This window comes from Pinus tabuliformis, chromosome 3_1, assembly GCF_031772625.1.
Source record: "Pinus tabuliformis cultivar Carrire ecotype Pingquan chromosome 3_1, CPIR1, whole genome shotgun sequence".
Lineage (NCBI taxonomy): Eukaryota > Viridiplantae > Streptophyta > Pinopsida > Pinales > Pinaceae > Pinus > Pinus tabuliformis.
Genome location: NC_142301.1, coordinates 720,526,230 through 720,532,369, shown reverse-complemented (window position 1 = coordinate 720,532,369; position 6,140 = coordinate 720,526,230).

Here is a 6,140-nt window from a genome sequence, read left to right as displayed (position 1 = left end):
CTTATATTCAATTTTCGGAAGTCCTCAATGTTCTCCATCATTGAACCCTTTTGTTTGAGATTTATCAATTGGCTAAAAAAAATGTTGCTTTTTGTATACTCATAATGTGTTGTCATTTCTTATGTAAAAATTGCCCAAGTGACAATTTGTTTACGAGAGCAAATTCATTGATACCATAGAAATTGATTTGGTTCCAAAGATAAAGTTGCAATGCGTACCTTTTGTGTTTTTTTCACATTATGAATATTGAAATATTGCTCCACCTGTAGTATTCATGTTACGGGATCCTTGCCATCAAACTTCCTCATATCTACCTTTAGAACATGGTGGGTTTTTAATCCACTATTAGAGACTATGAAATCATGATTAACATTTCTTTTGTTCTCCTCACGATTTTCCTTTACTACCCTTTCGCCATTAGTAAAAATTTCTTGTAGCAAATTTGTCAAATCTCTCTTCAAATCTTCCATGTTGCCTTTAAGTTTTTCTTCTATACCATCCATCTTAGCTTCCACATCTGTCTTCAATTCTTCCTTGTTGCCTTTAACTTTTTCTTCTATACCACCCATCTTAGCTTCCATGCCTTTCTTTAAACCATCCATCTTAGCTTCCATGTCTTTATTTAAAACATCCATCTTAGCTTCCATGCCCTCCATCTTGGCTGCTACACCTTTCTTTAAAGTATCCATGTTAGCTTATGTTACATTTTGTGAGAGTGAATTTTGTTGCACTTGGTCTCATAATTTTGATATATCATGTTGCATTTCTTCCTCTTCTTCATGAGTCATGCTAGATCTTTTAGGTTGCTTACTAGGTGTTTTCATTTTCTTTCTTCGAGGCATCAATTAATAATGCTTCATTATGCCCTTTGAATTACTTTAAACTAATTTTTCAAACCAAACTTACGCAAAATTTTAAAGAAAATCACACACCTTTTTTCACTTTGTATGAGTATGATATTGAGTTTGTTGTATCTCTATAATGTCAGATCTCTAAGGTCTAAAATTGCATCATGTAGTAGCCCTTTGAGTCCTCTTTCCAACCCCGCAAGTCTGATCAAGAGTCAATTACCCAAAGAAGAGTTATGCCAATTCTTCCACGATGACCTAATTATAGATTGGTTCAGTAGAGTGAACTTGTACGAAGTGCCACCTATCAATTTTTCGACCTTATGACCTAAAATTGATACACATAAAACTACAAGTTATCCTATTTCTAAAAATGCTTAGGAAATTTCAATTTTATTCTCAGAAAGAATGTTATGATGATTTTCCCAGGGTCATCTATTTGAGATATATTTAAGGTTCCTGCAAAAGTCCTAACTTCCTTAGATCATATATGCAAACATGTAGTGAGACAAGATTTAAAATTTAGACCCAAGGTTCAGCGATATTTCGCCCCAAATGGGTTTTTTCTTAGCTTTTGAAACATCGCATAAAAAAGGTATAGAGAAAATTCCATGATGACCTCTTTGGAGCAGCCAAACCCTAAAATCCAAAGCTCTGATACCAAATGTTATGCAACCATCTCTTAAAATAGAAGAAAAGATAGATCAACACCCTCAAAATCATCATCTTCGAGGGGGAAACCTCCTTTACATTAAAAAAATGAAAAATTCTTCAATCATACAAATGACAAAACCTTCTTTCTACATATAGGAGTCTAAGGGGTCACAATATAATCAAAGCAGACATGAACTAATAATATAAGGGAACAATAATAACTATATGGAGACAATAGGGGTACAACAATCACAATAGGGGCTACAATGACAATAGTAATGGGGGAGACAATAGTATTATAGGGACCTAACAGATTGCTTACCCTCAAATTTCGAAGATCATGTTAGCCAATCATGTCATACATTACCCATTGCTTCTATCGATTCACTCGATCAACGTGCCAAGATGTTGTATAAAGCTTTCGATAAGTATAACCACCAAGATTTTTGTGAAAGAATCCAGCATTTAAGAATGAAGCTTGATAATTAAGTTGAGGGTTTTTCTAATCAGTTCCTTCACCTTTGTTTCAAAATTCCTAAAAAAAAATTGAACTCATATTTCCTGAAACAAAAGTTTCAGTGCTTAGTTCATGTCTCCTTATATGGTGAGCCTAGACCTCCTATTTTCCCTCCTTCCCCAAGTCTTTTGTATCATGAGGCACCTCAAATTTTAGAGGAGGAGAATACTACCCCATTTTTTCCTTGTCTTCCTCATTTTTAAGTCCCAATGTGGGTGCCTCCTCATGGTGATTACAAAACTGGGAAATCTATGAATCAAATCTCCAGTCCATGTTCTCATTCTTCTCTCTCTTTAATGGAGGAAATGCCAAAATGGCTCATGAAGCCTACAATGAAGACTCACTCCATTCCACAGGAGGATGTCGTTCAAAACTTTAATCTCAAAGTTGATCCAGATTTATGTTATCCTTTATCTTGTTCACATCGTGACCCTTAGTACCATGACCCACTTCATCAATTTGCTTCACCAACTAGTTCTTCACATTCTATTGATTCTCAAATTGCTGGCTGGAAAATTGTGATTAGGTACAAGGCAGTCACATTACACAGGTAAAGGAGTAGAAAGGTGAGGACCCTTTTATTTTTCCTCTCCTTTTCAAAATCTTCCACGTCAAAACAATGAGTTTCCAATTTTGAACGATTCTCAATCTTCGAATCTCAGTGAAAATTCAAATACAATCAATTCTTTCAATCAACTCCCAAACTTCGGCAGTAATCATTCCAATGATGATAATTCTATTTGTGTCTGTCATGACAAATCTTGAAAAAAATCATATGATATTTCAATTCCTCACGAAGAATTTAATTTGGATCTAGAATATGATTCGGTCAAAGAAGATATTCATATTGAAACTTCCCCTTCACCTCACTGTCGATTTTGTCCTACCATTCACAACACATCCACTTGTAAAGGAGATATTCCATGTTCTTTTGTTTCTTCATCTGATGAGTTATCTCCTCAATTGACACAAGGTGGTGAGGTTGTCGATGATGAAATTAAAAAAGTAAAATCATATCGAACTCTTCCCACTCCTCATCGTCTCCTCTTTTGCATGAAGAAAACTCTTTGAATTAGCTTTCTTATGAGATCTCACCAATTCATTTATCTTTAAATGTGCTATTAGAAGAGCCTCTCAACTTAAGCAATCTAGTTGTTGAAGTTGAAAAATCTAGTAGCTTCTAGAGAGAGATGGCTGCTATTTGATGATAAGTGTTTATACTAAAATAAACAATGGTACTTATCGTGAAACCATGCATGATCTGGTTCAAGATTTAGAATGTGATTCTACAATCTTGGAAAGTTCTAGGACATTCCAGGGAGTTGAGGCACTTCAACTTCCGTTGATGGTTATGTCAGGAACTCGTAACTCTAGTAAGCCCCTTGAACTAAGTTAGATTTGGTTTCTCTCCCAAAATTTATCCATCTACATGGTTTCACTCGATGTGGATTTCTGCATGGAAAATGTTTGTATTTTGGCTGTGATCTTTCAAATTTTCAAGATTTTACTTTCGATCGAATTCAAGAATTTGTTATAGTTCATTCATCCTCATGCAAATCTCTCACATCAAACTTAGGTTTGGAACGTCCATCTCTTGTAAATTCATGGAATTGTGAAGTTGATCATCTCAAGGACTATCTTTACAGAGAAAAATCATGCTTATTGAATTCATCCCTGAATGGTCAACTCCTGCATATTCTTGCAAATTTGATGTTGCAAATTTCTCCTCTCATCACACTAGAAATCTCCTCGAGTGATAATAAATGACAACTTTTCATACGAATCAAGTTCTTCTCCATTCACCATGTCCCAACTGGTCTCATGCATTCGTGGTGCTAGCATCCTTTTTAAACTCTTTTGATGAGTGTGATGCTTGTACAATTTATCACCAATTTTAGAAAAATGGTCTATCATATCTGGCTCCCAAGGAACTTGGTTTGATTGTTCAGAGAATCCGAAAGATTGTTCAAATTGGTTTCTCTTTGTTTATTTCAAACCAGTAATCTTATTCTTCAATCAACTCATCTTACAATTTATCTGTCTTTGGTGATTGTCATTCAACTTATCATTTTCCCATCAGCATATCCAATGATAGTTGTTTCACACCCTTTTGTATCCACTGTTCAAAATCTCTCTATTGAGATTTTTTTCAAGTAGGTGAGGCACATCAGCCTTCTCTCATGGTTATGGAAGGTCCTCACTATCCTCGCATGACTATTGAGAATGACTAGATCTATTTTCCCTTACAATATTCCCATCATGGTCCCACTTCTCAAATAAAATGTTCATCTTTTCAAATATCACGAGTATTTCAAGAGGGTCATCATGAATTTTACAATCCAATCACTGAATGGCTAGAAAAATATTACCTCGCAAGCTCTATAGCAAACAACCAACTTCAATCTTTCCTCATGCTTGCCAGGGAGCTCGGTGTAGATGAGGACACATCTGCAAGAGGCTTTCGAGGTTTGTTGAAAATGGTATTCATTGAAAAGGTACGCACGTCGATTTGGTGAAAGTAGTGGTTGTGACAAATCTTTCTGCCCTCAGGCAAGACCTTCTTTGTTGTGCAAGTTTTTCAAGTTTTTATATCCTTTATTGCACATCACTTTTTATTTGTTTAATTTTTTGTATCTCTGTGGATGAAGGTCAAGAAAAATCATGGTGGCTTCACTAGAAATTTCATTTTACATGACCTTGACCTTCTAGATTTTAGGATAGAATAGGATTAGAGGCATCTTAGTTTTCCCTTCCTTGGACTCATCTTGCACTCGTTCCATGTAGTTTTTCGTAGTTTTCTTATTATGGTTCTACATCATGTTTGCCTTACTCATTTTGTTCTCTTGTCTTCTATTTTTTTTCTTGGTTCTTTATTTTCTTTCCTTTTGCTTTGTTTTCTTTCTTGTTGACATTTCCTTTTGGTTGTCACCATGAAAATAAGTGTTGTTACTTATTGCATTGTGGCTTCTAAGTATACGTGTGGCTGAAATTCAAAGAGCCTTGTGACACTTCAACATTTGGCCAATCCTGTGTCTATCTTCCTTGTAGTTTGTTGTATATTTTGGCCGATGAAGTTCTGATGCAAAATATTATCTATTCGTAAGGAAAGTTATTATCCAAACCTGAACCTTTTTCCAGTTTGGCAACCTTATGCCTATACTAAGTTTTTTGCTTTAGTGTTTTTAAGCTTATCCAACTAGTAGAAATGGAGAAGGGGAAAAGCTAAACGAGAAAACCAAAATTAGAGGTCGTTATATGCTTCTATGAAGGAAAAACCTCTCCTTCTCTGAATAAATTTGGATCCCTCTTCTTTCTGAAAATAAATAGTTGTTGATGCACAATTCTCTTTAAATAAATAAATAAGTGCAAAAGAAGAGAAAGGCTTCCTGTGTAGAGAGGTGAAGTAGGAAACTCCACCAGGGTGCTATCCAGGCTCGCTGGCAATGAATAAATCCTTGTGTTCCTACGTGACTACGTCGGTGTACTGTCCAGGCCCACTGGCAGGAGAGCAACACTATAGATGAAAAAATGTACTCTGAAAATATTAATCGCTTGAGCGAAACTATCCTTCCTAATTTGAAACAATGTCATTATGTTGAATATTATGTTGTGTTTAACTGAGAAGGTGCAAAGGGGACCATGGTTGTTTATGGGGTAAGTGGGAAGACTAAGGTAATCTTCATGATTAATCAATACTCCCTAAAGAACCAAGACCCTGCATGAAAGGAGTTAACCAAAATAAAGAATATGGATTCTATCAGTGCGTCGCCAAGTATTGTAGCAACTGCAACATGCTCCAAAATGTTTTCCTGCACTCAAATTTTGGAGCCTACTATGAATCATATGATCAATCATTCCTTAGTCACTTATTTGTAAGCTTATGATTTCAAACTCCCTCTTTTTATCTTAAGAGTTGTTAACGCTTTTATCTTTATATAGCATGTATCATCTTCGGGCATGGGGATTATCACTTTTCATGCAAAGGGAAGTTTGTTTTGCTTCAAGGGGAAATATTTTTGAAAATGAGTTTTTCTCATCATATAGACATGTTTCGCACTTGTTTTCAAAGTTTCATGCACTATTACACAAGTGTCACCATTATCCTCACAAATTCTATCATC